Below are 14,617 nucleotides of genomic sequence, written 5' to 3' on the forward strand. Positions count from 1 at the left end.
AGGCATACAATTTACTCCAAAAAAAGGATGATTGGCAATTATATTTTGCCAGCAGTTTTATCATGTAAGTCATGATTACCCAATCCGCTCTTTAACTAGACCTTATGTTTTCACAGAAGAATCACACAAAACCTTTTTGCTATGCAAGGGGGAGAGGTCAAGAAATGTCACTAGCTAAAGATGCTTACATATGTAATTAGATGCCTTTTTCAAATAAAATTATAATTACTAGACTCCGAATTAATTATCTTTTGAAAGAGAGAAAAATAAAAATTAACTTCATATATCAAAGGCATTGACGAAATGAGGAGATATAAAAAGTTAAATTTTCTTACTTTTGTGCTCTTTATTTTGTGCCCCTTTCAAAAGATAAAGACCATTTGATTAATTACTTAACTAAATCTCCTGAAAATTTAAAAAAGACAGCTCTTCTAAGTAGGCATTTTGATTGTCTTAACCATTAGGCATACATTAACTCTCATTTTTCTCCATTTACAATATGTCCTCTAGCTTAACAATTCTGTCTGTATTTTTGCTTTGTAAATTAAATAAACACTAGTTATATGAATGTTGTTTTGCTTGTTTTATATACATTCCATGTTGTATTATTATTTAGATTGAATCATGTTTACAAACCATCTGCTTATTCTTAAAATGGTTTTTTCCACTACATCACACAAGTTAAAACACAACAAAAACAACACTTCTACCTATACTAGATGTTTTGCTAATTCACATAGAGCTCTACATCTTCCAGTAAGACAAACTTTGGAAAGTTAAAAAAAGTATTGTTATACTGGTCAGATCTGGGTTTAATTCTCATCTCTATCACTTATAGGATACGTGACTTTGAGAAAAAGTAATGAATCTTGCTTGGCCTTAGCTTCTTTATAGTGATAATTACACTTCTATATTTATCTGGTTCACAGAGCTTTTATGAGTACCAAGTCAGAAAATTATTTTTAAAGTATGTTGAAATTTTTCCATGCAAAAAGAATTGATCTTAATATTATAAGTAAATGCAATATTATACATGTTACCAGTTATAACAAGTTAGTATCTTTAAACTTTTTATGTTAAAATATAGCAAATTACTTCTGCTTACAGACATGACAGAGTTTCTAAATGCAATAATGACTGAAAAAATGTAGGCAACTAGGATGCATGACCTTCTATATACCATAAATAATTATTTTTGTATTGGAATTAAAAATAAAAATACTGAGAAGTTATAGCTTAGGGCTGGAGAAATCAGGCAGTAGTTGTCAGAAAGTCGGAAAAGAGACTAGATTTAACCTCCTATTTTAAATTACTAGAAAATTGGACAAAAACATATTAAACAACAGTTTTCACATATTGGTCAACAGGCAACATAGAAGAAGATGAGAGAAGGATAGCAACCAAGGTAATACATTTCACAAATGTTCTGTGTTAGTGACTGAAGATAGTTCCCAGGCTTGGGTACAGGAAACTAGAACTCATAGAGAGGTTGATGGTCTCATCTAGTTGAGGAGGTCGAGATGAGAGACTGAGGCTGCAAAAATAGCTAGAACTAATAAGGCAAAAAAAACTGCACAGGGACAGAATACCAGAGATTTGCAGACAGATATCCTTGAGACTTTGGCTGTGTACTAATCTGTGCATCCATGTGTAGAAGCTACTCAGGGCCTATAAAAGAGCTACCAAAAAGATAAGGCAGAACAATTCCCAGAGCTCACAAAAGGCTAAGAATATTTTATGTTACTACCAACGAAACTGCAGAGATCTAATACATGGAACATCAGATCTAGGAGCGTCACTTCAGTAGTGAGACAAATTAGCTACAGATTCCAAGTAACTTAATTTCGTTCCAGGAAAAAATTGAACACTACTGAAAAAAGGCAAAAATACCACCAAAAATGTAAAATTCACAATATCCAGTATATAAAAAGTAGCAGGCATATAAAGAATCAGGAAAATATGAAAACCAGAGGAAAAAATAACTCAATAGAAACATATCCAGAAATGAAAGAGATGATAAAACTAGCAGATGAAAAATATTGAACGTGCCTTTAAAAGAATATTACAGATAATCAAGAAGGTTGAGGAAAACATGAATGTGACCAAGGAAGGAATGGAAGACATAAAAAAGCCTCAGAGAGATAAATGTATATGAAATTTAAACATTATCCACACATTAGACATTACACTAGAAAAGAATAGAGAATGCTATCCTCTGAATGTTTGTGTTTTCCCAAAATTAATATGTTAAAACTTAACCCCCAAGGTGATTGTATTAAGAGGTGGGAACTTTGGAAGGTGACTAAGTCATGAAAATGGAGCTCTCATGGATAAAATTAGGGCCCTTATGAAAGAGGCCCTAGAGAGCTGCCTCACCCCTTCCATTATGTGATGATGAATTTAGAAGGTACTATCTATAAGGAACAGCTTCTCAGCAGACATCAGATCTACTGGTGCCTTGATATTAGACTTCTCAGCCTTCAGAACTGTGAGAAATAAATTTCTGTTGTTTATAAGCTACCCAATTTATAGTATTTTTGTTTACAACATCCCAGACTAAGTGAACCTGAAGAAATAATAGAAATTAGCTAAAATGAAATGAGATTTTTAAAACTTTAAAAAACAAAACTCCATAATTAGAGTTTCATAAAAGAAGAAGAACAGAAAACATATTTGAAAAAATGATAGCCAATTTAAATAAATGATAGACAAAATTTGAAGACAGTAATAAGCCTGCAGATAATAGAAACTTAAAGATCCCAAGCAGAATAAGAATGAAGAAAAATAAAAAGGCATCATAATCATATTGCTGAAGACAACTAATAATGAAAAGAAAATGTTAAAAGCTGGCAGATAAAAAAGCATATTTCTTACATGTAAAAATTAAAATGATGAAATCATTTTAAAAAATTAAATGAAATTATACAAACCAAAAGATAATGGAGTGGCATCTTTACAGTAAGAAATAAAAATAATGTCAACCTAAAATTGTATACCCAGCAAATACATCTTTCAAGTGGTGGAAAAAGAATTTTTGCAAAAAAACAAAAGCTGAAGGAATTCATCACTCACATAAATGGATTACAAAAATAATAAGGGAAGTCTTAGAAAAAAATGATTCCAGATGGAAATATGGATCTCCACTATATAATGAAGAGCAACAAAAATGTTAAATATGAAAAGTAATATTAAAGACTTTTCTCATTTCTTTAAAGGATAATTGACTAAAGCAAAATCAATAACAATGTATTGTGGGGTTTATAACACATGGAAGTAAATTTATGACAATAATGCAAAAAACAGGAGGATAAATAGAAGTATGCTGTTGTAAAGTTATTAAAAATATGAAAAGTGGTATCACTCCATTTATTTAACTACTTATTTGATAATTCAAAGATACATATTATAAGCCTGAGAGCAAACAAAAAAAAACTAGAAGTATACCTAATAAATCAATAATGAAAATAAAATGGAATCATTAAAAGATATGCAATCTTTCCCTGAGAAGAAGGCAGAGAAAAAGAAGCGAAAAAAAAAAAAAAGGGTGGGGGGCAGGGGGACAAATAGAAAAACAAATTGGAAAATGTTTGGCTTAAACCCAGTCATGTAGATAAGCATATTAATGTAAATGATTGAAATACTCTAATTATGGGCAGAGATTGCCTGAGTGGATAAAAAGTAAGACCCAATTATATGGTGCCTACAACAAATCCACTTTAAATATAAACCAAAATGATGGAAAATATTTACAATGAAAACACTAATTTAAAAAATGCTGAAATGACTATACTAATATAGACAAAGTATATTTCAGAACAAGGAAATTTTGAGAGACATATAGGGAGAATGATTAAGGAATCAGTTTATTAAGAAGATATAGCAATCCTAAATGTGGATTCATCTTATGATAAAGCTTTGAAATTCATGAAGGAAAACCAATAGAACTGAAAGGGAAAATAGACAAATCCACAATTAAGGTGGAGTATACAAACATTCCTCTTTTAATAACTGACAGAATAATCAGAGAAAACAAATCAGTAAGGATACAGAAGTTGTGAGCAACACTATGAACCTCCTTCACAGAACTAAAATTTATGGAACTCTTGAATCAACATTCATAGTGGCATTGCAATTATGAAATACATAGGAATAAATTTAACAGCAAATGTGGAAAATCTGTACATTAAAAATTATAATTATTGTTGAGAGAAATTAAAGAAGACTTAAATAAATTGAAAGATGTACCTTGCTTAATGGTTAGTAAAGTCCCCAAATTGATCTACAAATTCACAGCAATTTCAAACAAAATCTCAGCAGACTTCTTTTTTACTTGAGAAACTTAAAACATGATTGTAAAAAATATAGAAAAATATAATAGACCTAGAACAGCCCAAATTGTTCTGAAAAATAAGGAAGTTTGAGGATACAGACTATATAATCTTAAGACTTAATTAAAAGTATTGGAATCAAGACAGGTTGGTATTGGTGACCTAGATATCTAGACAGACCTAGATATTGGTGGAACAGATGAGTACCTGGGAATAAACTCACACATACATGGTCAAATAATAATTGACAAAAGTGCTAAGAAACATATATAGTCTTCAACAAATGATGATGAAGCCATTGTGTATTCATAAGTAAATAATTGACTGCTCTCTTACCTTGGGTTATAAGTCAGGGCTTTTACCTACTTTCACTGGGGCTTCAGACTACTGCTCTGCATCCTGCTCCTACTGTGACCTGACAGGCCTCTGATGCACCCTGTTGTCACTGGACCCATGTTACTGCTATGTTCCATGCTATTACTATGTCTCATCACTCCTGGGACCAAGTCATTATGGCATGCCCCAAAAATGACACAGGTTCTTACTCTGTGGGCAATCTGTGTATGCCCAGGCCTCAGAGATTGGTGTCAATGCCAAAGGAAAAAATGCACCTATGACCCAGGCACCACCTCAGTTACATGTGCCTCTGACCACAGAGCCCTGGCTTCATGGCTGCTCTGAGCACCTGCACCCAGAACCGGCACTGCTGACAGTGCACCAGTGCCCAGGATCCCAACACCACCACAGCTGCATGTGTGCCAGCACATCAGACTTGGTGCCAAGAGAAATCACTTTGGCTAAGAACTTCCCTATGTGAGATAAAAGTTGAATAGGAGAAACTCAGTAGCTTTCAATACAGAGGACCTTAACAGCCTTAACCACTATAGTTACTACAGACATCTGGAGATTTGGCTTCTGCCATGGATACCTGCAATATTTACCAACACTGACTTCAACTAATTAAACTGCACTGAGATCATACCACTGTGTCTTTCTTAAAACAGGAGATGTTGCACCCCATCCAGCTGGTGCCTTGTAGCCATTCACAGCTGAAAGTATTTCCCCACTGTATCTACTTCAAAAAGACCAGATCAGGTGACTTGCTGCCTCAAATATACAAACATCAAAGCAAGTTCACTTAAAACACAAAAAAGCAGGGAATGATAACACTGGAAAAGGAACACAATAGCTATCCAGGAACTGACCTCAACAAAATGGAGATCTTTAGTTATCTGAAAAATGATTCAAAATACTTATTTTTGAAATTCAAAACAATTATTTTTAGTTCTTTTAAGGAAGTTCAAACTCGGCAAGACACAAAAGTAAACAGACAACTCAAGAAACAAAGGAAAATAATACATGAATAAAATTTAAAGTTCAACAAAAAGATATAAATAACAAAAAAGAACCAAATAGAAACTCTGAAGCTAAAAAAATAATGAATGAAAGAAAAAAATGCAATAGAGAGCTCTAATAGCCAACTTGATCATGCAGAAGAAAGAATTTGAAAACTTGAAGACAGATCTTTTGAAATTATACTATCAGAGTAGAAAAAATAGATAAGAATAGAAAAGAGGAAAGAAACCCTATAGAACACTGAAAATAACAAAAACCAGAAAAGAAACCTCATGGAACACTATCAAGAGAACCAATAGTCACATTATGGAAGATTCAGAGGAACAGAGAGAAAGGGACAGAGAGTGCATTTAAAGAAATAATGGTTGAAAACTTTGATAACCTTGAAAGAAATACACATATTCAGATTTATGAAGTTCAAAGGTTCCCAAACAGATTTAATCCAAAAGACAGCTTCACACAGACACATTATAATCAAACTGCCAAACAACAACAACAAAAAAATGAAAGCAGTAAGAGAATAGTAACTTGTTATATACAAGGGAATATTCATAGTGCTAACAGAAGACTCCTCAGCAGAAACCATACAGCACCAGAGAATGGGATGATTTATTCAAAGTGTAAAAAGAAAAAAAAAAAACTGCCAGCCAACAATACTGTATCTAGCAAAATTGTTCTTCAGAAATGAAGGAGAGATACTTTCACAGACAAACAAAAGCAATGATGAAGTTCATCACCACTACACCTGTCTTACAAGAAATGCTAAGGGGATCTAATTATGCTAAAATGGAAGGGTGTTAATTAGTAACATGAAATCATATAAAAACAAAATATACATGTAAATTTAAATTTATAGTTAAATTCACAATATTGTAGTACTGAAATGATGGTGTATAAAACAACTTTAAGTACAGTATAAAGGTTAAAAGACAAAAGTATTAAAAATAACTATAGGTATAATATTTTGTTATTTTGTTAATAAACTCACAATGTAAAATATATAAAAATATAGAATGTGTGCTGGAGGAGAGGGACAGGCAAAATGGTAGAGAGTTTGAATGAAATTGAAGTTGAGTTGTTATTATTTCTAAATAGACTGTTATTAAGTATAAGATGTTCCACATAAGCCTCATGGTAGCTGCAAAACAGAAACATAGTAGATATATGTGAGATAAAGAGAAAAGAATCAAAGCATATCACTACAGAAAATCAACAAAGCACAAAGAACACAGCAAGAGAGAAAGAAAGGACAAAGAATCCATTAAAAATAACCAGAAAATAAAAATGGCATGGTAAATTTGTACCTACTAATCATTACTTTAAGTGTAAATGGTTTAAATTCTCCAAACAAAAGGAAGAGTGGCTGAATGGATTAAAAATTAAGATCCAACTATATGCTGCCTACAAGAGACTAACCATAGCCTTACACATAGGCTGAAAGTGAAGGGATGAAAATGAATTTCTATAAAAATCGAAGCTGAAATAGAGCAGAAGTAGCTTAATTATATCAGAAAAGAATAGACTTTAAGTTAAAAACTGTCACAAGAGAAAGAAGATCATTATATAACGATAAAGAAGTCAATTCATCAAGAAGATATAACAACTATGAATACATATGTGCTCAATATGAGAACACCTAAATATGTAAAGCAAATATTAACAGAACTGAAGGGAGACACAAACAGCAATTCAATAAAAGTAGGGCATTTCAACACTCTCACTTTCAACAATAGATACATTATCTAGACAAAAAAATCAATAAAGAAAATTGGACCTGAACTATATGTTAGTGCAGATGGATCTAACGGACAAATACAGAACATTCCATTCAACAGCAGAAGAATATACATTCTTCTCCAGCACATGTGAAGCATTCTTCAGAACAGATAACATGTTAGACCAAGTCTTAGCTGATTGAAATCATATCAAGTACCCTTCCTGATCACAATAGTATAAAACTAGAAATCAATAACAGGAAGAAAATTTTAAAATGCACAAATATCTCCTGCTCAACCATAGTAAGATGTGCTTGCTTCCCCTTTACCTTCCACCATGATTGTAAGTTTCCTGAGGCCTCTCAGCTATGCTTCCGGCACAGCCTGCAGAACTGTGAGTAAATTAAACCTCTTTTCTTTATAAATTACCCAATCTCAGATATTTCTTTATAGTAGTGTGAGAATGGACTTATACAGTTTTAATTGATGCAGTAAAAGGATTTGACTGAATTCACAAGCCATTCATGATAAAAAGATTTCTCAGAAGAATCCAAAGCAAGAAATATAAAAGAATAAATTGATAAGCTACTTCAAAATTATAACCTCTATACATCCTTCAAAATTGTATCTCATATATATCAAAAAGTGTTCAATGTTTATGTTTTTTCTTAGCTCTGTATACTGATAGGGGCTAGAAGCAATGACAACAGTAGAAATGAGCATCTATTGTGCACAGATACTGTTTTCTAAATAACATTCTCCAATAAAAGAAGACTAAGATAGCTGATTCCAGGGGTAGACTAAAGAATATACAAGATACACATGGAACATCACATTGTACTGGAAAATAGCAAACTGCTGAAAAACGATGGGAACATATCAAAAGGACATAGAAGCTATTTTGATGGGGCTCCATATGGTCAAATCTGGAAGAATTAGAGCATCACAGGCACAAATGATAGTAACAGATCTTAACTCAGTGAATAAAATGCAAATCCACGATTTCATACTTATATAGTAAACAAGTAAATAAATGTTTATCTAGGATAGGGAGTCATGCTCTTTTAATAGTATAATCTTAGAAATATAGAAGGGATAACAGAGAATAACCAATGGATGCTAAAAGTAATGGGTGAAAGTTTGATGAGTAAGAAGTTTACAAACTTTCAAGTATCTCCCCATAAACTATTATCTATGAAGGGAAACAGCAACTTTATAGTGGAGAAACCTGGTAGATACGACCTTAACAAGAAATCAAAATTAGTACCACTAAAATTAGGACAATCCATGATCATGTACCTTCTGATAAGATAAACTTAGAAGACATTACCTTGTTTCTGTGGTATTCCTGCCAAAATGCTTAATTTACTCTCATCATGAGGAAATATCAGACAAACTCAGCTGATGTACAGTTAACAATATAATTGGCTGTACTCTAAAAATATGAAGGTTAAAAACTAAATGCTGGGCCAGGCACAGTAGCTCACGCCTGTAATCTCAGCACTCTGGGAGGCCTAGGTGGGCGGATCACATGAGGTCAGGAGTTCAAGGCCAGCCTGGTCAATGTGGCAAAACACCATCTCTGCTAAAAATACAAAAATTAGCTGGGTGTGGTGGTGCATCCCGGTAATCCTAGCTACTCAGGAGGCTGAGGCAGGAGAATTGCTTGAACCCAGGAGGCGAAATCTGCAGTTAGCTGAGATCATGCCACTGCACTCCAGCCTGGGCAACAGAGCAAGACTCCATCTAAAAAAAATGTGGAAGAACTGCCCCCGATTAAAGGAGATTAAGAAAAAATGAAAACTAAAAGCAATGCAAGATCCTGGATTTGATTCTCTTCTGGGAATAGATAATATAAATGACATTACTGGGACATATCTAGAAACTTAATATGGTATGTGAAGTAGAAAATAGTCCTGAATCAATGTTGAATTTCTTTATTTTAATAAATACACTATGCTTATGATGTAAAAAAAAAGTTCTTCTTCTTAGGAAACATACACTGAAAGAGTAAGACCAATTTTCAGTTCTTAAATTTGTTATATTATTTTTCCAAGTTCAGAGCAAAACCCTCAGTCACTCATATTTTACCAAAAGTCCAATATCACAACATATCCAAAGGGGAACAAGACTGGATTTCAGAGGTTCTTATAAGAATTCTATTCCAGCAAAAAATTCTTAAACTGAAATGTGAGATATGCAATTTACCTCTAAAACATAGACTCAAATGGCAACTAATACAACTTAAGCTCTAAGGATCTCACAGGCTAATATAAACAAACTGGCTCCATTAATCCTAAATAATAATGTACAACAGGTCACACTGCAATTGGTAGACCATTCTCCATTAGCCCTTCACTGTACTGCACAGTCCTTTTAGTGAAGGCATTTACAGTTAAGTATGTTTGTATAAAGAGACATCCCAGTATAGTAAAGCTTAGGGGCATCTCCCTACTTTGAGACATTTCAGGGTAGTAGAGATAAAAAAAAAAAACCTCTCCTCTTCCCCAGAGAATATTTGCTTATGTTCCAGAGTAAAGATAAATGGGCAGTTCACCAGCAGACCTACATAAGATGTGAGTCTTTAAAACTTGGAGTTCCTCTTTTATTATGCACCCAGGTGCACATGCAAGTACCATCTGCCATTCACCATGTTCCCCTGTGGGCTCAGGGAACTGATGCAAGATCTTGCACTAAGCTGCTGTGTTTGCTGTCACTAATAAACTGTCTGTGTTCTGACCAAGAGGAGTATTTTCTGTCTATATATATATATATAATACTGTCACAGACAAATTTACTATTTTCCAAGAGGGAAACAACTTAGACCCTTCACAGTTTCTGACTTAACATTTGCCCCTTGATATGTTCTTCAAAAGAGGAAACAATAGTGAATGGAATAGTAAGGTTACTGAGTTAACTACAGCTGACGACATTAATCTTTGAAAATTATTTTCCTGGTTAGAGTTAGGCCAACCAGGATTTTGAACATCAAGTGGTTTCCAAATATTTCTTATAATAATCATGATTGTCTTATGCTTTTTTCCTCCCTTAATGTCTAACGTCCAGATATTTAAATGCTGCTACATAGGCATTGCCATACAACTAATACTGTGTTCTATAAAGAGACTGAGGCCCTCATGGTCAGTCAGTTCGGGGGCTGAGTTTGACCAAAAGGGTGAAATTGAGAAATTATAACAAGAAGAATGATAAAGACCTGGTGTAATTCAGATGGACATACTACTAAATGATAATGACATAAATAATACAGAAAATGTCTTCCATATATGTGTGACAAACTGAACAGCTAAAGCCTTTTGGAAAACCTAGAAATAAATAAGTTTAGTTGATGATTCAGACAGCTGCCCAAAAGCAAATACCCTGACTGGTCTTTTGGCTGGTTGCTAAATCATTAGCATCTCACAATGAAAAAAAATAGAAAATTCATTGTTTAGAAAGTGGCCGTGGTTTTTCTCTCTCTGCTTTTCCCTTTTTATTATATACAAATGCTTTGTTTGCATTCATTAGATGAAATCAATCTATTATTGGTTTAATGTGTATTCAAGTAAATAATATGGTAATCATTAATATATATCTTTCAGTTATTCTTTTTTTTAATTATTCTTTAAGTTCTGGGATACATGTACAGAAGGTGCAGGTTTGTTAAATAGGTATACATGTGCCATGGGGGTTTGCTGCACCCATCAACCCATTATCTACATTAGGTATTTCTCCTAATGCTATCTCTCCCCTAGCACCCCACCCCCGACAGGCCCAGTATGTGATGTTCTCCTCCCTGTGTCCATGTGTTCTCATTGTTCACCTCCCGCTTATGAGTGGGAACATGTGGTGTTTGGTTTTCTGTTCCTGTGTTAGTTTGCTGAGAATGGTTTCCAGCTTCATCCATGTCCCTGCAAAGGACATGAACTCATACCTTTTCATGGCTGCATAGTATTCCATGTGTATATGTGCCATATTTTCTTTATCCAGTCTATCATTGTTGGGTATTTCGGTTGGTTCCAAGTCTTTGCTATTGTGAACAGTGCTGCAATAAACATATGTGTGCATGTGTCTTTATAGAAGAATGATTTATAATCCTTTGGGTATATATCCAGTAATGGGATTGCTGGGTCAAATAATATTTCTGGTTTGAGATCCTTGAGGAATCACCACACTGTCTTACACAATGGTTGAACTAATTTATACTGCCACCAACAGTGTAAAAGCATTCCTATTTCTCCACATCCTCTCCAGCATCTATTGTTTCCTGACTTTTTAATAATCACAATTTGTGATTCTAAAATCACAAAGATAATATCTCATTGTGATTTTAATTTGGACTTCTTTAATGACCAGTGATGATGAGCTTTTTTTCATATATTTGTTGGCTGCATAAATGTCTTCTTTTGAGAAGTGTCAGTTCATATCCTTTGCCTACTTTTTGATGGGGTTGTTTTTTTCTTGTAAATTTGTTTAAGTTCCTTGTAGATTCTAGATATTAGACCTTTGTCAGATGGATAGATTGCAAAAATTTTCGCCCATTATGTAGGTTGCCTGTTCACTCTGATGTTAGTTTTCTTTTGCTGTGCAGAAGCTTTAGTTTAATTAGATCCCATTTGTCAATTTTGGCTTTTGTTACCATTGCTTTTGGTGTTTTAGTCATGAAGTCTTTACCCATGCCTATGTCCTGAATGGTATTGCCTAGGTTTTCTTCCAGGGTTTTTATAGTTTCAGGTCTTATGTTTAAGTCTTTAATCTATCTTGCTTTAATTTTTGTATAAGGTCTAAGGAAGGGGTCCAATTTCAGTTTTCTGCATATGGCTAGCCAGATTTCCCAACACTATTTATTAAATAGGGAATCCTTTTACCATTGCTTGTTTTTGTCAGGTTTGTCAAAGATCAGATGGTTGTAGATGTGTGGTGTTATTTCTGAGGACTCGGTTCTGTTCCATTGGTTGATATATCTTTTAGTACCAGTATCATGCTGTTTTGGTTAATGTAGCCTTGTAGTATAGTGTGAAGTCAGGTAGAATGATGCCTTCAGCTTTTTTCTTTTTGCTTAGAATTGTCTTAACTATACGGGCTCTCTTTTGGTTCCATATGAAATTTAAAGTAGTTTTTTCTAATTCTGTGAAGAAAGTCAATGTTAGCTTGATGGGGATAGCATTGAATCTATGAGCATGGACTGTTTTTCCATTTGTTTGTGTCCTCTCTTATTTCCTTGAGCAGTGATTTGTAATTCTCCTTGAAAAGGTCCTTCACATCCCTTGTAAGTGGTACTCCTAGGTATTTTATTCTCTTTGCAGCAACTGAATGAGAGTTCACTCTGTTTGTCTGTTATTGTTGTATAGGAATGCTAGTGATTTTTTCACATTGATTTTGTATCCTGCCCCTTTGTTGAAGTTGCTTATCAGCTTAAGGAGATTTGGGGCTGAGATGATGGGGTTTTCCAAATATACAATCATGTAATCTGCAAATAGAGACAATTTGACTTCCTCCCTTCTTACTTGAATACCTTTATTTCTTTCTCTTGCCTGATAGCCCTGGACAGAACTTCCAGTATTATGTTGAACAGGAGTGGTGAGAGACCGCATCCTTATTTTGTGCCAATTTTCTTTTCTTTTTTTTTTTTTTGAGACGGAGTCTCACGCTGTTGCCCAGGCTGGAGTGCAGTGGCGCGATCTGGGCTCACTGCAAGCTCCGCCTCCCGGGTTCCCGCCATTCTCCTGCCTCAGCCTCCTGAGTAGCTGGGACTACAGGCGCCTGCCACCGCGCCCGGCTAATTTTTTGTATTTTTAGTAGAGACGGGGTTTCACTGTGGTCTCGATCTCCTGACCTTGTGATCCGCCCGCCTCGGCCTCCCAAAGTGCTGGGATTACAGGCTTGAGCCACCGCGCCCGGCTTTGTGCCAGTTTTCAAAGGGAATGCTTCCAGCTTTTGCCTATTGAGTATAATATTGGCTGTGAGTTTGTCATAAATAGCTCTTATTATTTTGAGATACGTTCCATCACTACCTAGTTTATTGAGAGTGTTTTAGCATGAGAGGGTGTTGAATTTTATCAAAGGTCTTTTCTACATCTATTGAGATAATCATGTGGTTGTTGTCGTTGGTTCTGTTTATGTGATGGATTACGCTTATTGATTTGTGTATGTTGAAGCAACCTTGCATTACAGGTATGAAGCTGACTTGATTGTGGTGGATAAGCTTTTTGATGTGCTGCTGGATTTGGTTTGCCAGTATTTTACTGAGGATTTTTGCATCGATGTTCATCAGGGATATTGGCCTGAAATTTTCTTTTTTTGTTGTGTCTCACCAGGTTTTGGTATCAGGGTGATGCTGGCCACATACAATGAGTTAGGGAGGAGTCTCTCTTTTTCTGTTGTTTGGAATAGTTTCAGAAGAAATGGTACCAGCTCCTCTTTGTACCTCTGGTAGAATTCGGCTGTGAATCCATCTGCTCCTGGACATTTTTTGGTTGGTAGGCTATTAATTACTGTCTCAATTTTAAAACTTGTTATTGGTCTGTTCAGGGATTCGACTTTTTCCTGGTTTAGTCTTGCGAGGGTATATGAGTCCAGGAATTTATCCATTTCTTCTAGACTTTCTAATTTATTTGCATAGAAGTATTTATAGTATTATCTGATAGTAGTTTGTATTTCAGTGGGATTAGTGGTGATATCCCCTTTATCATTTTTTATCGTGTCTGATTCTTCTCTCTTTTCTTCTTTATTAGTCTGGCTAGTGGTCCGTCTATTTTGTTAATCTTTTCAAAAAACCAGCTCCTGGATTCGCTGATTATTCGAAGGGTTTTTCATGTCTCTATCTCCTTCAGTGTTGCTCTGATTTTAGTTATTTCTTTTCTTCTGCTAGATTTTGAATATTTTTGCTCCTGCTTCTCTAGTTCATTTTATTGTGATGTTAGGGTGTCAATTTTAGATCTTTCCCGCTTTCTCCTGTAGGCATTTAGTGCTGTAAATGTCCCTCTAAATACTGCTTTAGCTGTGTCCCAGAGATTTTGATACATTGTGTCTTTGTTCTCATTGGTTTCAAATAACTTACTTATTTTTGCGTTAATTTCATTACTTACCCAGTAGTCATGCAGGAAAAGGTTGTGCAGTTTCCATGCAGTTGTGTGGTTTTGAGTGAGTTTCTCAATCCTGAGTTCTAATTTGATTGCACTGTGGTCTGAGAGACTGTTTATTATGATTTCCATTCTTTTG

The 14,617-nt window shown here is 34.6% G+C and overlaps 1 protein-coding gene across 5 annotated transcripts in view; it reads right to left on the minus strand.

Moving 5' to 3' along the window:
- Positions 1–14,617, minus strand: part of LOC105470313 (syntaxin binding protein 5L) — a 493,614-nt gene that overhangs the window by 140,121 nt on the left and 338,876 nt on the right. The window lies entirely within an intron of this gene.

This window comes from Macaca nemestrina, chromosome 2 (genome assembly GCF_043159975.1).
Source record: "Macaca nemestrina isolate mMacNem1 chromosome 2, mMacNem.hap1, whole genome shotgun sequence".
NCBI classification, from domain to species: Eukaryota; Metazoa; Chordata; class Mammalia; order Primates; family Cercopithecidae; genus Macaca; species Macaca nemestrina.